Below are 19,434 nucleotides of genomic sequence, written 5' to 3' on the forward strand. Positions count from 1 at the left end.
TCCAACCAGGCCAATGTGGCCTTGGTAATAAGCCTGCTGACAGGAGGCACATTAGACTGGGACTCCCCCTGCTGAAAGGCTATAGTCCATTGCTGTTCAACTGGGATGTCTTTCTCCAATCGATGTCAATCATATTCAATGGCCTGCACTGAATTCAGATGGCTGAGGCCACCCTGAGGGGACACCAGCCAGGGAAAGGCCCAGTGGCCTCCTATGCACTCTATTTCCACTGCCTCACAGCTGATAGAGTGGAATGAAGCAGTGCAGCTGTACCAGGTCTGATGGGGTGGGCAGGAAAAAATTAAAGACGAACTGGCATATGTAGAGACACCTATGGACCTAGATGCTTTTGTGGACCTTACCACCCACATAGATAATAGGCTGTGAGAACAAAAGTAGGAAAAAAGAAGTTCCCTATCCACGTACCATGACTTCACCTTCTGTATCGCCTGCTGAACCTATGCAAGCCAATCTAGCTCATCAGCAATTCTCACCCAAAGAAAAGGAATGGAGCTGTCAACACCACCTGTGCTTCTATTGTAGTGAATGTGGCCACGGCATCACAGCCTGCCTAATACGAATGCCAAGAAGATTGGGGAAACAAGACAGCCTAGGCATGGTAGGGGGACCTGGCCAGGGTCTTGAGAGAAGAGAACTTCCCCATACCTTAGGCCTCATCTTGAGAGAAGAGAACTTCCCCATACCTTAGTCCTCACTGAAATTCACCTTGAGCCCCATCGAGGGGCTCATTTGCTGGTGCCTATTCCTCTGTGCATCCTGGGGAGACCCTGTGACCCGTCCATGCCTAGGGTAGCCACCTGAAAATGCCAGGGTCAGGACAGGCTGTAAAAGGAGAGCAGATTCTCCCAGCACTGGTGGGTGACACTGAAATCAGACTTCCCAACCAGCCACGAACAGTGTTTCTGGTTCCCCACACTGGTTATCAAAAAGCTAAAACAAAAATATACACAGCCCCCTTTACGGCACTTCAGTCTCTGGCTCCCTATCAGCCACTAGGTCCAGTAAAGAGAGAAATTATTTAAAACTCTATGTTCTTTACCAAAAAGTTTCTCCTGTCCTCAAAGGGTCAGCCACAGTACCAGATCAATATAAGTTTGTATCTTACGCAAAATACCACGCTGCCAGCCAATCCTGTAGTAAGTAAAACTAAAGGTTTATTATAAAAGGAAAGAAACAAACCATGAGAGAAATGTTAAATGATCAAAGCAATCATATACATACAAATGATTGGAAAGTCCATTTACATCAGGTTTCCAATAGAAATGTGGAGTTTGCAGGCTTGTATAGTCCCTCCGGTGTACATCCAGTACCTGGATGGGCCTCAGTTCTTTGATTCACAGCTTCAGTTGTAGATGAATTGATCTAGAGGAATGAAGACTAAATAGTCCATGTGCAGAATCGGTTCAAATTCTCCCATGAGAATTAGCAGGGTGATTCTGGTGCTGGGATCTCAATCTTGCGATCCAAACTTTCCCCGACAAGCTTGGACAGATTTGAGATAAAAGGATCAGTCCCCTAGAGTCTTTTATAGATCCATGCAGGCTGACTGATACTTTCTTGACAGCAGGTATCTCCTTGAACAATTAATAGATGATTACTTGGGACTCTGAAGTACCATCTCCTATGTCCTGAGCACACTGGTAACTAGTAACATTAGCACAAGGTAATTGGCCATTTACAACCATTCACAGGTATTCACTATTTAAACTTCAAAGAGAAATACAAACAATAGTATTGTTACATTCAAAATTCCATTAAATGTTCATATATTCTTTTCGAACTCCTAATCAATAGAACAGTGACAGACAGGAAAGCAGTTTATCTTACCTTGCTAACCTCTAACAAGAGATACGTAAATAACATCAAATAACTACCAACAATACACTTGCATATCAAAGCTCTAGTCTACTTATAAGGAATGACCCTCACTACCATTGTATTTTCCTATAATATATCTTGAAAGGTCAGAGTTCAACCATGCAACTTGCAAAGTTGCTTGGCTGTTTTGGGCCTAGCATCACAGACCACCCGATGGATTACCCTCCAACAGGCCCTCATTGATTTGGGCATAGTGGACAATTTTATAGATGTAACTACAGCTGAGGCCCTACAAATTCCCCAGCTATGCGAGGCTGTGCCCGACATGATTGAAACTATTGATGGGTCCCTACTATCTTCAGGTCTAGTAATGGAGGAGACTGTCCCCCTGAAGGTGATTATTCAGGGATACAGAGAAATAATATAATTTCCTGTGATCCATTTCCTGCATTTTCCCCTGATTCCCCTGGCATCTCCTCCATGATCCCCTCATTCACTCGCAAGAACAGAAGGCCACCTTTCCATCAGAATTCTGCTGACAGTATGGCCAGGTACCAGCAAACATTGCACCCAGACCGAAAAAAGCTCAAATAGATGTAGTCTCCCACACCGAAACACCCATTTGGGGAACTATGGAATAACCCCCAAGTACTGAGACTATACTGATGTCTTTGAGAAGAAGAAAGCAGAAAACTTCCCCCCCAAATCAAAACTATGACTGACCAATAGAAAATTCAACCGGGGTGAAGATACCATTTTGGGCGGGTATACACAAGATTGGAGCCTGAACTGGTGGCACTGCAAGAATATCTCCAAAAGGACCTGGCCCAGGAGTTCTTCTGCTGCAAGTTCACCAGCTGACGCCCTGCCCCAGTCCTTGTCATAAATAAATAAATAAATAAAGATGGAAGCCTCTTCCTCTGTGTCAATTACTGAACCCTAAATCAGATATCAGTCTGGAACCTTACCCGCTCCCCCTCATCTCAAGTTGTTAGACTGTGTGGGGGCCGCACACATATTCAGGCCAAATTCCCGCAGAAACTCCTCTGTTAGTTGCTAGCAGAGAACCAAGAAAGAGGGAATGTATCCAAACCACTGTAGATTTTAAAAGTTCAGGCGAGTTCTTATTCTTTTAAAGAACTGGTTTCCCATCCCTAGCCCTACATTTCAGTCTGAAATGGCCATAATAAATCTCTAACTAGCAAGCTTTGTGATGGAAATTAGAAAAGACATTATGTATTTCTTACAGGTAGAAACTGCTATAATATTCAGAAAAAAAGAGATGTTTTATGTTTATGGAATCTGTGTCATTTTTGCTAGAAATGCATGTTTAACAACCATAATATTGTACCAAAATATTTACTTTGAAAACCATGATATATAGATATATCAGTCTATTAGCCATTTAGCTGATGCTTGTAACAAGCAGGTGTTTGGGATTGTTGAAATGCAGTTTCCTGATATCTAAACCTGTAATTGTTTCATTCTTTTAATTATCTGTCATAAAAGCATTGTTTTATTGGATACAATGTCAGTGCAATTTTGGCAGATTCCATGTGAGAAGACCTGCTGTATGTTGGCCTGCAGATGATCTCTGGCATCTTTCTCTGCTTGACCTTTCTTTTCCATTTGTTTAAAATGGCACAATAATTAGAAAAGGAAAAGAAAATGGCCTCAGTTTCACAGGTTATTGGATATACAACAGAATAAGTCACTTTGGTACAAAATAGCTTGACAAATGGTGTTTGTGAATAGTACAATATAAGACAACTAAGAATAAGAGAATTTGAACTTTAAAAAAGTCGTGCTTGGTCACATTGACTTACTTACAGTGCCATTATGCTTTAACTGTCCTATGGTTTAATAATATTAGAACAAGAATAATTTTGTAATTTAACAGAAATTTTCCCTGATATATGAACATATTCAGCAACATAACTGTGCATTTCCCAGAAGGCACATCCTTGTGCTATGGTGATAGAAAATTCCACACTACTTTAGACTGATGTGTGTGACATAAGGAATCTCTCACTTCAGCAAAGGATAGTAGTTTTCCTCCTAGTAAAAGACATCTTCCCATCACTATCAAGATGTTGTTTTTCCCATGAGTGATGACAAATTGTTCAAGGTACCAAACACTTCGTAGAAAAACTTGAAATTAGAACCTTTTAAATTACATGTCCTATGAGTTATATATGACAACATCCTTACAGTAATGTGAAAACATTGTAAGGAAGAACATTTCATAGTGCAAAACCAGGTACCACAGTAATGAAAAGGCTATAAATACCTCAACAGAATATATATTAAATAGATAAATTAACTCTCGTTCTGATGGGTTACACATCCATATTCTGAAAATATAGAATAAAGACTGTTTCATGGGGACATAGAATTTTGCAGATAGGTACTCCTGCAAAAATAAGTCTTTAAATGTATATCCACCATTACTTCAATCTCTTTGTGGAAGAAAAATCAACCTAATAAAAGTATTTCCAGAATAAAGTACATAGTAAGTTTTCTATTTATTGGAAGACCAAACCCATATTTCCTTAGAAAAAGGAATGCATATGTATAATTTATTGTATGTGGCTTAATTCCTTCTCAAATCTCAGGAATAAGATGATTATTACAATTTCTAATAATAGTTAAGAGAATAATATTGCTAAATGGAATCAGTATTTTGACCCTAAGCCTCCAAACTTTGAGTTCCTTAACATGATTACAAAATGTCTGACACAATCTGCATATATCTTTTTGATTAGCATTTTATAAAATGTGGACCAAATCACAAAGTCATCATTCAATTAAAATTCCCATAAAAGTCAAATGCAGGACTGAGTAAGAACCTCATAAGCTGTCTCTACATTGAGATGATGCAAGGCATTTCTTCTTCTTTTTCTCATTTTTTCTCTTTCAAATATTAGATCAATAAAAATATATGGCACCTGACATGCCTATTTGTGTAGTAAACACATCACTGTGGAATGCAACTAACCTTGAATTCACTGAGAGTTGATGGCACTAATCATCTTGAGGCATAGTTCCCTATATGTGGATGTCATTTGCAGAAATACCTCTAAGAGGTGGTACTTCTGGGTACATGTAGCACAGTACTAGTAAGTCATTGTTTTTCCCCACTGCTCGCATGCCATTTTTGAGAGGATAATTTTCAGGAGAAATGCCTTCAGGAAAAAGAAAGTTCATGCTAAAATTGATGTCGGAGGTAGCAAAGGATCCAAGTTCTAGGGGTCGCCATTAAAAAGTCAGCTAGGGTAACACCAGCAACTAGTGTGAGGAAAACACTTTCAAGTATTTATAATAAAGTCAATCCCAAATAGAACAAACACATAGTGTTTCAAAAAAGTCGGCCACAGCACTTTAGTTTACAACAGGCCCAAGCCACAAAGTCTAGGCCCAGATCTCAAATACCACAGAGTTCAGATCTGGGAGTCTTCTTGGTTTCATGTGTTTCCATTCACAAGAGCAAAACCCTCTAAAAAGATATACTTTAAATCAAGGAAAATAATAGGAAAGGCCAAAAGTAAAGTCTTCATGAGAGCACAGTGTGTGACTGTCTTTTATGTCAGACAAAAGCAACTTTCACAACAAAATGACTGCTATCACAGTCAATAGGCAGAGTTCTTAGAAATGTAAAAGTGCAATACACAGAAAACCAAGAAATCATAGGTTCAAGCTACAGTTTATCCCATTATAAACCGATGAGCAATTGGTAAGGTATTAGCTTAAACCTGAACTTGGATTTCCAACACCACCAAATTTTAGGGACATCCAAATCTAGAGTTTTGGTTAGGAACTATCCCTGGTTATCATAATCTCACTACAAAGGTTTGGCTAGTTCTGTAGAGCATTATTATCTATATAAGATTACAGGATTGTTAACTATGTGTCTGCCACTCTGAAGCCTAAAATGTCTATTGAATCAGTGTGACGTAATGGGAACAGCTACAAGCATGGCAGAAGGCTCTGTTTGTTGAGAATATGATGAGATTCAGTTGTCACAGGGATTTCCAGTTTGTTACCATCCAATTTTTAAGTTCTCAGCCATTCTGACTTTACAAATTACACCTGTGAGATGTACAGCTACAGTAACACATTTATCCTAGACCATTCTGATATCAGAGGTAACTCTCAACCAACACCACCCTTACTTGTCTACAGTTATCTTGCATCCAAGAGCTTTGTTGGTTGTATGAGGGAGACTACACAAATGGTGGATTATTTGACCCAATGGCATGGGCTTTCAACTACTAGTGTATACTTAATCAGAGATCCTTGTTACAGTTAAAAGCTAATTGATGTCGCTAATTTAGCTAGCAAAACTTGGAGGATTTTTAGTTAGTTGTTTGTGCATGGTATTGTATTAGAGGAGCACTATTATGTCAAGTCCTCCTACTATTTTCAGTTCTCTTGTACTGGTATAACTAATTCATTTGGTATTCATTGAATCTCATATGCCTTTCCCACAGGTGGTATATGATAATTTGGAACTATTTAAGTGTAAAGTGAAGAATATGTCAGGAAAGAGAGACTGTGACATTTCATTGACTGACTAACCTGAAACAATTGGTTAAACTAGTCAAAGATTGAGAGCTTTATATATTTGGGGCTTGGTTGAAATGTTAAGAAAAACAAAACAAAACAAGTGGACTCCTTCCTCATTCTCCCTGAAGATGCAAAAAGAATAAAAATTGAGAAATACTATTTATTTAGAAAGATAAACACAATTTCACTAAAATACTCAGGTACTATACTAGATATATTTATCCAGAATGCTATTAAATAAATATTCTGCTTTGGATAAGAACATCTTGATCTGAAAGACTGTTCTAACTATTGTTGTATTTCCCTGCTTTCCTCATACCATTTGCTCAACAACAGAGTAACGAAATGCAAAAAAAAATTTTTTTTAAATCCACTTTTTGGAAGAAATATTGTGCTTTGAAAAGGCAAAAATAAAAATGCTTCATCTTCCCTTGAACTGAGGAGGCTGAAGTTCGGAGCTGAAAGACTAAAATCTGGCAGTTAACCATAATTTTGATATTACATGTTCAATCATTTGTAAAAATGACCGTGACATTTGTCAAAGAGAAGAAAATCAAGGATGATACAGTTGTTGCTGGGAAGACATTCAGTTAGTCATTATGTTATCTATGGCAAGGACTACTAGCAGGGAGAGAATTTCCTTAACATACAGATACATCTCTCTTAGAAACTACCCATAATAGGAAGGTTTTCAGATGTATGCATTACTCACTTTTATTTTTTCTGAAATCTCTGATGGTGAACTGTGTGCTTTCTGTCACACAATACAGGTACAGATTGAAATGGAAAGCAGTGTGTGGCAATGAATGACAGAACACAGAGAAATAATGGAATTTTTTAGCTATCAGCTGCAGTCCCTGGAGGCAAATGGCCTCAGAATAAGATATAAAATGAATATTGCAAAGAAAGAAGGAAGTGAATAATGAAACTAAAAAAAATTGTCTAGGTTCTATGGAATTCTCTAATATGAAAAAAGAAAGGTTTATCGATTTGTGCAGTTTCACATATTGCTATAATTCACTAACTTCTGGGCACTAGCTAAAATCACTTTCTTGTTTAAAATCTTACCAGTGTTTGTCAACTAACTATCGTAAAGAATATCAGTGATAGAGTTGGGATCAGGATGGGTTGTTTGTTACACCCATGAAGTTGATTACAAAGACTCCTGTTGGTCAGCAAAGGCTGGCTGCAGGATTTTTATTTGGGAGCATCTTTAGTTTAAATGAGAAGAGCGTTAATTTAAAAAGCAGGGAAAATCTAAAGTTTAAGACAAGAGTTCTTAATTTGTGGTCCACGATGCACTTGCTGTCAGAATAGGTAGAGCTGTCAGGTCCATATGATGATGCCTCTTCCAGTTTCCAGGTGCAAAATTGCATTGAGAGACAATTCTAGTGTTGCCAACTCTTGTGATTTTTTTATGAGACTTATGATATTTGGTGATTTTCTTGAAGTTGATTAGGGGAGGATTTTAGATTTCAGTAAAAAAGAAAAAGTAAATTACTAGCCCGCATGGCTGCAGAGAAAAGCAGGAGACCATAAACATAGTAAACTCTGAAGGCTCAAAAGCCAGAAGTCAAAGAAACAAAATCTCAAATGAATTATATTTAATAAAACTCAGGTTTTTTAAGCTGATCATGATTATGGAGGGACTGAGGATTTGTGAACTCTTGCAGTTTGTGTTACTGATTATATGTACATACTTTCCTAATATGACTTTTTCCATATAAGCAATTGCTAGAGTTGTCAGAAGAGGGTGCTGTGTGACCACAAATGGCAGAGGCGGTGAACCTCTTAAGATGCGGTCAGCAGAATGAAAATGTTTGTGAATCCCCAATGTCTTTAGAGGTACAGAAAACCAAATTTACACCTCTAGACTGCACTAATAGCATAGGGCCAGTAGAGTGAGTGCAGCCTAGGGGCTGTCAATCAAGGTGTCCTCTGTGTGACCTTTCTGGATCTCCACACGTGCAGAAGAGACCCCTATGCTTCATGTGTAGGGTACTAGTTTTATTCTGCCCAGCAACAGTTACTAGTTCGCCCAGCAACAGCTCCTGATTTGTTAATCTGTTAACCTATCAATAACTCCCACATGCTCTGTATTGATTGGTCAACTGTTAATTGTTAAACTATATACTCTGTAGTGTTTGCAGGTCTTTGGCATTTTGTGGCTAGGGGAGTCAAGGGGTTAGGTGGTGAGAAGTTACTAGCAAGTTGCCCTACTGTGAGTCTGCCTGACCAAGAGAGCTCTAGTATTTATGATTTTACTTTCCTAATGAAAGGTATTGTCTAAATACTTACCAAAAGTTTCAGAATTGGATAGCTTGATTCAGGTGGGAGCAGAAGGAACCCATAAAGGAGCACTGTTGCCTGGGAGGGGAAAAGCTCAGTAGTACTCAAGAACACCCACTCCTTGAAAAATTAAGTTTCAGGAAGGCTGGAGGTATTCATACTGCACTGATGCTGGTACATTTTTCTCAAATCTTTTTGATGCAAGCAATAAATATGTAATCTACTGAGCAGATAATTTAAAAAGTATATTGCAACAGGATTTACAATAATAAATCTCCATTTTACTTACAGGATTAAAAAATAAAGCCTGGCAAGATAGGTTTTTAAATTAATTCACTCACACTGAGGAATGGGGCTAATTTTATTTTTAGCATTATGCCATATTGAGATCCAGAATATTAGTTTAACTTCTTGCCAACTTGCTGGCAGCTTCCCTTTTTCAATTCGGTCCAGGAAAGCTAAATAAGAAAAGGCAAGTTTTGTAAATATTTGTGGTGCATCTAAAAATACAGTTGGATGGGGATGATGAACATGGGTGAAATTCTTGCCCCATTGAAGTCAATGGCAAAGCTCTCATTGACTTTCATGGGATGAAATTGGCTTCATTTGAAAGCTGGAGTTAATCACTTTTTTCCCCTCAGTAGGGTGTGAATGATCTTCAAATGGTTGAAAAGTAACTAGTGATTTGGGTGCTTCCATTTTTGGGGGCCCAATTTCAATCACTTTAAAGGTGTCTGATTTTTCTAGGGTATGAGCTCATCACTTTCTAAAAATCAGGACCCTTTAAGGTATACCGAATTGGGCACCCAAAATACTTTTGAAAATTTAGGCCAATATGTACTGTTTTCTATTTTACTAAATTAACTTACTCCAAATTAAGATTATAAAACTCCACATGCCAGCAGGCAAAATGGTGACAGCTGTTGACAGTTGTATCTTACATGTTTATCTCTTGCATCTATTCTGTGCAAAAAGTGCTGTTCAGACGGTATATATTAGTACAAAAATTCAGACACAAGTGGCAGCTGTAAAACTATAATGAGAGTAAAAAAAGAATTAAACAATGAACAGGCCTGATTTGTCCTTGCTTTGTGTATTCACTCGCACCTATTCAAAGAGCATAAAAGGCAACCACCCTGTGAGTGGAGAATACTGATTTAGTAGCATTTTACAGTCACTTGGGGGTGAATAAGCTGCACAAGACAGAAGATAGTAAGGGATCAGGTTAGGTGAGTTGGCGGAGGATGCAGAGCAAAAAGCTTTTCTCCACTTGAAATGAGAAAGCTAGAAAATAATTTTCCTTGCTATTCCAATGTTTTCTGGCTTAAAAGGTTTAGAAGCTGTAGGATAATGCTGGTGGAATAATATCTGATCATATAATACATTTGAAAATAAGGCAAGTTACCTGTGCAGCCTGGGGTTTTTGAATTCTAGTGATGGACTATCAATAGCAACCAAAACTTCTGGGTTTGTTTGGGGTTTTTTCCTCTTAAAATGTCTTGATAACCAGATAAGTGGATAAAGTAGTGGAGAACTGTTTAGCACCAGCAGGTGACCTTAAAGATTCCCAAAAGCTCCAGTAATTCCTGGTGGAACACCACTGACTTCAGTAGTTACATCAGGGATAAATCTGGCCCCAGTATATTAGTAATGTGCTTTGCTCCATAAAGAATGCTGGGAAAGGACTGAAAGAGAGATTTCTGATGTCAGCAGACTTCCGTTTGTGCTCTAAGCAGTAACCATATTTAACCTCCTTTCACTGCTTCCTTTTGAACTGGTTTGAATTCTACATAAACATCTTTTGCCAGAACTGTATTATCTGCATAGCTCATATACAAAGGTTAATGCGGGAAGTGTGAATTGGCTAATTAAAGGACTCTTTCCAAGTTGGCCAGTTAATCTTATACTCGCTTTAAACCCTACAGACGTCTGTGAGATTTCTTCTGCAAATATCCTTTTTACCTGTTATTTTTCAAATCAGGACCTTGAATTGCTCATCATATACTTTTTATCAGCAGAACACTAGCTGTTCTTAGATTTCCAAAGCAGAATATAAAAAGGAAAATTCATGTCAAACAGATGTTTACCACGGCTGCTTGAGGTTTTGCAAGAGATAGTACGCCAGCTGAGCAGAATCATTTAGGAGGCATTTTTTTGTTCTTTCTTCATAAATCTCATTAAAGCAGGAAATAGGTCCGAAACACAAAAGAAAGATAAATGAGTCTCATTAAAAGGAGTATGGTGTGTTAAACCATAGGTGTGTGACATATTGAGCTATCACGATATCGGGGGGCATGTGTCTGAAGGAGAAGTGCTTCCTGACATCGAAGGAGTGGTGATATGTAAGCAAAGACACAAGTCCTAAGATATCTCATAGTGATGTACTTATTGAAAGAGAGAGATTTTCAGCATATTTTAAATACCTTAATCACAAGATATCCTTGATCCCTGAAAGAAAATTTGGAATGCTAAGCTAATTAGTTAACAAACAGGCTGGTCAATGACACTCTGGGTCAAATTTTTACCTCTGTCTAAGCAGGCAGGATGACATTGGCTTCTGTAGGGTTGTGCCCTGGGCAGAGTTTAACCACATCACCCTCTGCTATATAAATATAAATATGCCCATGAATGCGCAAACACAAACATAACATTTTTTCCTCCTGCTATTTTTGGGTCCAAGTCATGGTAAAAGTACATTTGATTATTAAAGCAGCAGGAGAGACCAGTTTGTTAAATTTTAATAAGTCATCCTTATTGCATGTAATGGAAATTACTCTGTAGCCCTGTTTACTCTTTTACCCTGCTGTGCCTAAATACGGAAGCAGATCTTACTTTCTAGCCAATGAAACTGGAGTGGTTCTCACTCTGCTGGCAACCTCTTTGAAGCATGTGTGCTGGAGGGTGAGGCCAAGGTTAGCAATAGAGGCTTTATTAACAAACAACATTTTCAATTTTTAGTTGGTGGATGACCTTATGCCTAGCAGTGCATCTAGCCGTAAATAATTACTCCATTGCACTGACTCCGCTGTGTCCTATTGCTTAATTAATGTATTCTTATGCCTTCAAAGGTAATTTGAAGTTACTTGGCATTTTAAAAAGGGTATGTGGCAATGCACCCCCACACTGGAAAGCTCCCTACTGAAAGCTCCAGTGTTCAAGCTCCCTTTCACTTCTTAAACCCAGGAGGCCTGATTCTCCTTGGCCTTGTGTCTTGTAGGCATTTGCACCTGTGCAAAATGGGCCAGGTCCTGGTCCTTTGTTCCATGTGCTTTGAACTGCTCCAGCTGCACAAAGTCAGTGGAAAGCTGACTTAGCTGACCAGGTGAATGGTATGCTGCTGATCTGCATAGAGTGTGTATTGGAGGGTGTGGCTGCGGACAAAAGGTTATGACCATAGTGCTGCTGTGCACTTGGGATCCCGCGCTTCCAGAACAGTCCACGTGGGCTTAGGCTAGATGTAGCTCTCAGAATCAATCTTCTTTAAGCAGCCAAGAAGATTTTTTTTTTTTTTTTTAAAGTCGGTGGTAACTTTTTCTAATGTAAATTGAAGCTGCTGATTTGTTACCAAACTGAATTTTGATGTTTAGATGCTCAGACTTGCAAATAAATATGCCCACCAAAATTAACCAAAAACACACCAACAGCATGTGCATATACTTGTCAGCAAAATGACACTGCTTGGCATAATTCCTTTTTAGTCCACTAAGAACAGAAATGAGAAGACACATGTCATGGTTTTAACACCTATTGGTACCTAATATTCAAATTTTTGAAACATTTATTGATCCTTATATCATAATATTAAAAATAAGTTAATCATAACACAGAAGTTACATGAAATCATCTTCTCATTTTCTTGCATTCTTAATATTTGTTTTATAGTACATAATGGTTAGTAGTTAGAGTAGAAGTAACCCAGAAGTGATGGTGATTGCATTTTTTACAAATAGAGCAACAGCAGTTAGATGAGTAGTTAGATGGAGTAGTGGTTTTTATACTCGTAGTTGTTACAGTTATAGGTAAACCATGGAACAGATAGTAAATCTCAAGAGAGACATGCCAGTTTCCTACAGTCTTTGCTTTGTTTGCCATTAATCAAGTAAAGAAGATGGGCATGAGGCAGGATTGCATAGAATAAGGGAGGCAACAGACATTAGAAAGAAACGGCAAGAGAGGCCATTGACAGAACTGAGTCTATCTTTCATTCAGAACAGACAATAGGCACAGAAATTCATGAGGCACTGAAATTGCTATTCCCAATACCCTGACAGACAAAATCTAGAGGTAAGAGAAAACAAGATCATCTGCAACTGATGAAGCACATGTGGCAAACTGTATGAGGTGAAGAAATAAGTCAAAGGAAAGGCCTCAACCATGATGGCAGACAGAATTATTCCTTGGTGACCAATCACAGCCTATAAAGACAGCCAGACTGAAGTTGCAACAGATTTTGAAACTTGAGTTAATGCCTGACCCTTTGACGATAGCACAGATAGTGGCAGTGTAAGAACAGGCAAAAAAGCAATTCTGGGTTACGTACTGACAGCTGATGTGTACTGCCCACCAAAAGTTACCCCTGTTGGGAGAAGCTGTCTTGTGACAGATGCATAAGCTTTGGTATAAGCTATAAAAAAGCCATCCAGAGCCAAATCATTTGGAGACCTTGCAGACACATTTGTAAAAATAGTACTTAGGACTGGAGAAGTCTTCCAAAGAATACGTAGTGTTTGACAGATACTACAAAGCATCTGTTAAGGGTAGTATGAAGGCAAAAATGCTCAAGAGGAAAAAGACCCATTTGAAGAGCAGTGAAAAGCCATTTCTATGCCTCTTCCATGCAACTGAACTAATTTCATTTCTCTTCCAGAAAATGAGGAGGATCTTGCAATGTTTTTATCTGAGCAATGAATGACACTAGCACCACATCATAAAATCATCATTCTGGTCAGTGGATTTCGGGATGAGGCTGAAGTATGGTGCTCAACAGCAACAGTTGACACCAATCACCTGTGTGCTTGTCAGGGGGAAGCAGACACAACAAGGATTTTACACTGTGTACACTGTGATGCCTGATTGTTGCAGCCAGGGACACAGACGTTCTTTCCTATTCGTGCCATTTGTGAGAAACTACAATATGGACCCATTGTTCTGGAAAGTCTACTCCCATTTTCATGCCCTGAGTGGTTGTGATTGCTGGACTCAGCAAGAAGACTGCATGGGAAGTTTTTCATCAACACCAGCAGCTTCTAACACACATTGACCAGGGTGATCTGGATTCAGAGAAGTTGAAATGTGCAGAAGAATTTATTTGTAAGATGTATGCGTTGCCAGTGGTCCACAGCACTGAGAAAACACGTGCCATTTTGTTCACATTCTTCCAATCATCAGAAGATCTACATCACAAATGATGTCCTTTTTTTCCCCCCACATGCAGGAGCTCCTTACCAGGCTCTAATATGGAGACAAGCCCATTACCCAAATTAAAGTATTGGATCCTCCAAATATAATGTATTGGAAATAGGAGGACAGAAAGTCTGATGCCATAGTTCACCTCATTGCCACCAATACCAGCAGACTCCATGGAGGCAATATTCTGTGGCTGCGTAAATCAGTGATGTAGGTGCAGGACAGCACAAGTTTGCACAGGAGCATGCAAATGTAGAGAACTGGAACAAGGTAGTCAGTGTACCTGACACCAGGGCTTAAGGACAGTATTGTCAAATAAATAGATGTCAATCTGCTGCTGTATACCAAAATTACTTGCAATAATACAACAGTGACATGAGTGCTTAACTTGTGTACATTAAAATGTTTACTTAATGTTTAATGAAGAAAATGTTTTCAGAACAAGTATTTTTAGATTATGCGCTGTATTCTGATAGTTAAATCAGCTGCTATACTTTTGTTTCAAGGTGCTAATGCTTAGGTTGTAAGAGCCACATAAACGTGCTCTTTCAGGTTGTATAACATACTAAAAATTTCCACATCCCTTGCAGTTAAGAAACTGAAATTCAAAAAAACTTTATAAAAAGGTTGTGCTTATCATTTGATCACTTTTATTACATCCTACAGTTCATTAAGAGCCAACTGAAGTATGTTGATCCTAAATGAAAAGGAAATGAAGATTTACACTTCAGTGATTCCCATGTGTTACTTTGTTCTTTGTAGTGGCTTTTATACACAACATACAACTTCATAACATCCTTATTCAGCATACCCTAATTATCTTAAAAAGACATGTTGCCAGCTTTTAACAAAACATGCCTCCTATAGTTAACTTTTCTGAAAAACCCGACTAGTCTAGGCCATTACCTGCCAACATGATTTGCTCTGTGGGGTAAATCAGCCCCCAACTAGACCTGCAATTGGGGGCTGGAAGCATAAAGGTGGTGTAAAGATGCCTTTGCTCCCCACCCTCAGTTGTGCCAGCTGCAACTGTGGAGTCTGCCCAGTGAGTATAGAGTAGGTGTGAAATGTTACCAGATCAGACCAGTAGCATTGTACACCAGCTTTGCCCAGGTGTAAATGACTGCACATGGTGCATTTGTCAAATAGATGCAGAATGTCAGGATCCTTCTGGACTCCTCTCTGCTTACAGATCCCAGGTAGAAGACATGGCCAGATAACTGATGGCAGCTTTTAAAAAAGAAAACTTTTGTTCTTTCCTCTCAAGTGTAGACTAAGGGCTTGTCTACACTTAAAATGCTGCAGCGTTGCCACTGTAGCACTTAAGTGAAGATGCTATCTACGCCAGTGAGAGGCCTCCCATTGACATAGCACTGTCCACACTGGAGGGTAGGTTAGTGTAACTGCATTGAGCGACATAGTTATACCAATGTAAGTTGCTAGTGTTATTTATGGGAGGGATTGCAGTACTCCCAGGTCCCAGTCAAGATCACCAGATCAGGGAGCGTGAGGGCCTCACAGCCTAAAAAGTAGCCTTTCAATTCGATATACATGTATTGCCTTAAAATTTTGTTGAATTTCCTCTTGTATTATGATGAGAAAGAGTAAACATGAAGGTGCATGTACGTGAGAGATGAGAGAGAGTGAGGGACGCGTGGTTGAGAGGGCAGGATGTGGCCTTCTATGCATCGCTTCATTCCCATTTTTTCCCCTTTACCTCTAAGTGTTTGCACAGTCAGGCTCTATTCCACAACATGCCAGGAGGTTTTAAAAAATATACATCAGGTGCAGCAAAATGGAGGGGAAAAAGAGAAAGAGGAGCAGATTAGAAGACTTAGAGGTGCCCTTGAGAGGTTTTTGATTCCTGGCTCCTCTTTGAGGAAACCAGTCAAGGAAAAAACTTAGCGATGCATGAAGAAAATAAGGAGCAAGAAATGTCGGACAGTTACATTGCTATATCCTGACAAGAGGGAGAGACTATCCACAATTCAGAAGACAATCAACTAATTTCAACTAACCCTTTATAGCATTAGTGATCCTTCAATGTAGCCCAGATTCATAGAGAAAAAACAAGAATGACCATTGCAAGTTAAAGGTAAAAGTTTTCCAAGTCACAAGGAAGCAGGTTTACAGAAGAAAATTATGTAAGCAAATTGAAAAATGAAGAAAATGTACAACAACATGGGCTTATATAGTCCAGTAAAGTGAACAGAGTATTCTGTTTTTGTTGCAGATTATTTAGTGCTGGTAACCATAGTCTCTCATTGATGGTGATTTTTGGGAATGGCAGTAAACTCATGAGAAAAGCCATGGTCACATCAGAAATACGATGAAGTGGAAAGAATTGGAACTATGACTGAAAAACTAATTTTGAAATTGACCAGACTTCACAATCATTGCTTAAAATTGAGAAACAACACTTGCAAGGTGTATTTGAAAGAATTGTGGCCATTGTTCTTTACTTAGCTGAACAAAACCCATGGATCTGTGGAAAAACTTAAGAGGGCAGAAATGGAAACTTCTTTGACCAAGTTGAGTTAATGGCTAAATTCCCTATAATGAAAGAATATGCAATATGGCTTTTCTTTCTTTCTTTCTTTTCTTTTTTTTTTTTTTGCTTGCTAAAGAGAGACATCACTCAAGCCCTACACGCTACAAATGATATAATTTGAAGTAATCTTAACAGGTAATAAATGCAAGTATTAACAACATAAATAAGATGAAGTATTACTTCATTATTTTAGATTGCACATCTAATATCAGTCACAAGGAACAAATTTTGAGGTATGTTCAGATCTAAGAGACAGAAGTCAATATTGAAGAGCACTTCCTTTCATTTCTAAATGTGCAGGAAGCTATCAGAAAGGCTCTGTCAGATGAGATACTTCAGGTGTCATCCAGACATGGTAAGAAGACATTTGATAATGGAGCTTATATGAGAGGCCTGCATCAAGGTGTGCAAGCTCATTTAATACAAAAGAACAAAAAGGCATATTTTGGCCCTTGCAGATGCTATTCCTTAAATATAGTATTGCGTGATGCAGCAAATTCCTCAAACTGGTTGAAAACTTTTTGTAGTGCTCTTCAAGAAGTATACATTATATTTGCAGGTTCAGCAAGTAGGTGGACAGTTTTGAAAATCCATTAAAGCCTCTCTCCAACACAAGATGGGAGAGCACAATTGAAAGTATCAAAGCCTGCAGTTTCATCCATAGAGTGTGCAGTTGGCGCTGTTGAAATGGAGAGAAATGACAAAAGATAATGGGATATATACAGAAGCTGAATCTCTGATGGATGAACTCTCCTCATTTCAGTTCATTGTCTCACTTGTGGTTTGGCTTAACTTACTGTTTAAAATTGATATTGCAAGCAAAATATTGGGGTGTTCAATGCTTGGTTTTGATTGTCAGCAAATTAATTGAAGCTATTCAGACAGAAATACAGAATTATCATGAAAATGGATTTGAAGAGGCATTGTTAATTGCTAAACAGATAGCAGAAGAAATGTCAGTGTGTACAGAGCTAGCTAAAACACAAGCTTGCAGAAAGAAGAAATTGTTCAACTATAAAGCAGAGGAGCAAGTCATTGGCGATGGAAAAAAATGTATATTTAATTTCTTCCATATTCCTATAGACCCTTCTCTCGTGAACCTGGGAGAATGTTTTGCATTATTATGGGAGTACATGAATGTATTTGGATTCTGGTGTGATGTGTAAAACATTGCAAACTTTTTTCTAACAGGTGAGTAGGAAAAGTTGTGCAGTGACCTGGAATCAGTTCTGACCAGTTCAGCAGCATGGACACAGTACGTGAACTTGTGTCTTTCTGGTGTTTTGCTGAAACCTCTGGATACATTTGAGATACTTCAGTTCATTTTCTGGAGCGGTTTGTCCATGGTGTACCCAAACACATGTATTGCTCTGTGAGTGTTTCTCAGAGCTCCAATATATGTGGTGCCTGCAGAAAGAAATTTCTCAAAGCTTAAGTTAATACAAAATTTATTTGACGTCTGTCTTGTAGTCACCGTGCCTCAATGAGTCACAACTGAGGATGCCAAATTCAGGACAGACTGCCAAGAAATAGGGCAGACTCACCCTAACCTGGCCGTTATTCTCTCATTAGATTATACCAAGACAGTCAAAAAAGTGAACTTCTGCCTCACCACACTGGTTAACAAGAAGTCAAAAATGCAGTCTCCTTCAGCATTTCAGCTCTTGTCTCACCACCCAGACACTGGATTCTATGATGAGTGGTTACTGAAAACCAATTTAATCAAGTAAAGGGTCCTTCTCATTCCAAGACATTGGCCACTTAGCCAGGTCAATATATAACGCAGCTCTTTACCCAATAATCATGCTGATACCAATCCTTCAGTAACTAAAAACTCAAGTTTTAATAGTAGAAGGAAGAAGAGAGTTAGTGATGGTTAATAGATCATCTATTCTAGATACAAATAATTGCAAAATCCTTGTATCAGGTTTGTAGCAATGATGGAATAGACTGCTGGCTTGTAAAGTCTCCCTGGTAACTTCCAAAGATTGGAGGGTCATGTTCAAATTGCTCCTTTTAGTTGTATATGCACAGTCCCAAGAATTAGGGTAGAAAAGAGGCAAAATGGAGATAGATCTGAAGTTAATTTTTTTTTACGGACACGGTAAACTTTTTACTGACATCGCTAAAAATACCATAAACAATACAACGTCACAAAAGTGTGAACTCGTTTTACGTCACAGTCTCCTGTTGCCTTTTACAGTCTACGACAAATTGCCCGCTCTTCTATGGTGGGTCCCTGCACTTGCTGTCATGTGGTGGGTCGGGGCATCACCTATTGCCCGTCTCTGGACGTCATTGCCTCTGTAGTACACTGAGAGGGAAGGAAGAAGGGACCCGGGTGTGCCCTCTACTCTGGGCCCCAGCGCAGGGGCCCTTTGAATAGCGGCTATGTGCTGCAGACACTGCTTGCAGCTGAACTTCTTTCCCCTGGGCTATTTCCCCCTCTCTGTTCTTTTGTACCTTTCTCGTGGCTCTTGGTCTGGTTCCTCTGGTTGATTACAACACTCCTCCCACACTACTGCCAGTTCTCCTTCCTTTTTCCCTCCATCTGGCTGGAATAGGGGTTTTTAATCAGGACTCTAGCTGGGCCTTATCAAGTGCTCCTAATTAACCTGTAGTAACCTCTGCTCAGTCTGCAGGGAACAAGGTCAGGAACATTCTGGGGCTTATATAATCTCCCTTCTGGTTGAGTGGTCTAAGGTGCCAGATGCAAGACTATGTATGACCCTCCTGCTGCCATCTAGCCCTGCTGTCTCACAGGTTATATACATGGACATGTT

Source organism: Emydura macquarii, unplaced genomic scaffold (assembly GCF_026122565.2).
Source record: "Emydura macquarii macquarii isolate MOO-44397 ecotype Brisbane River unplaced genomic scaffold, CSIRO-AGI_Emac_v2 contig_2948, whole genome shotgun sequence".
In the NCBI taxonomy this organism is placed as follows: Eukaryota; Metazoa; Chordata; order Testudines; family Chelidae; genus Emydura; species Emydura macquarii.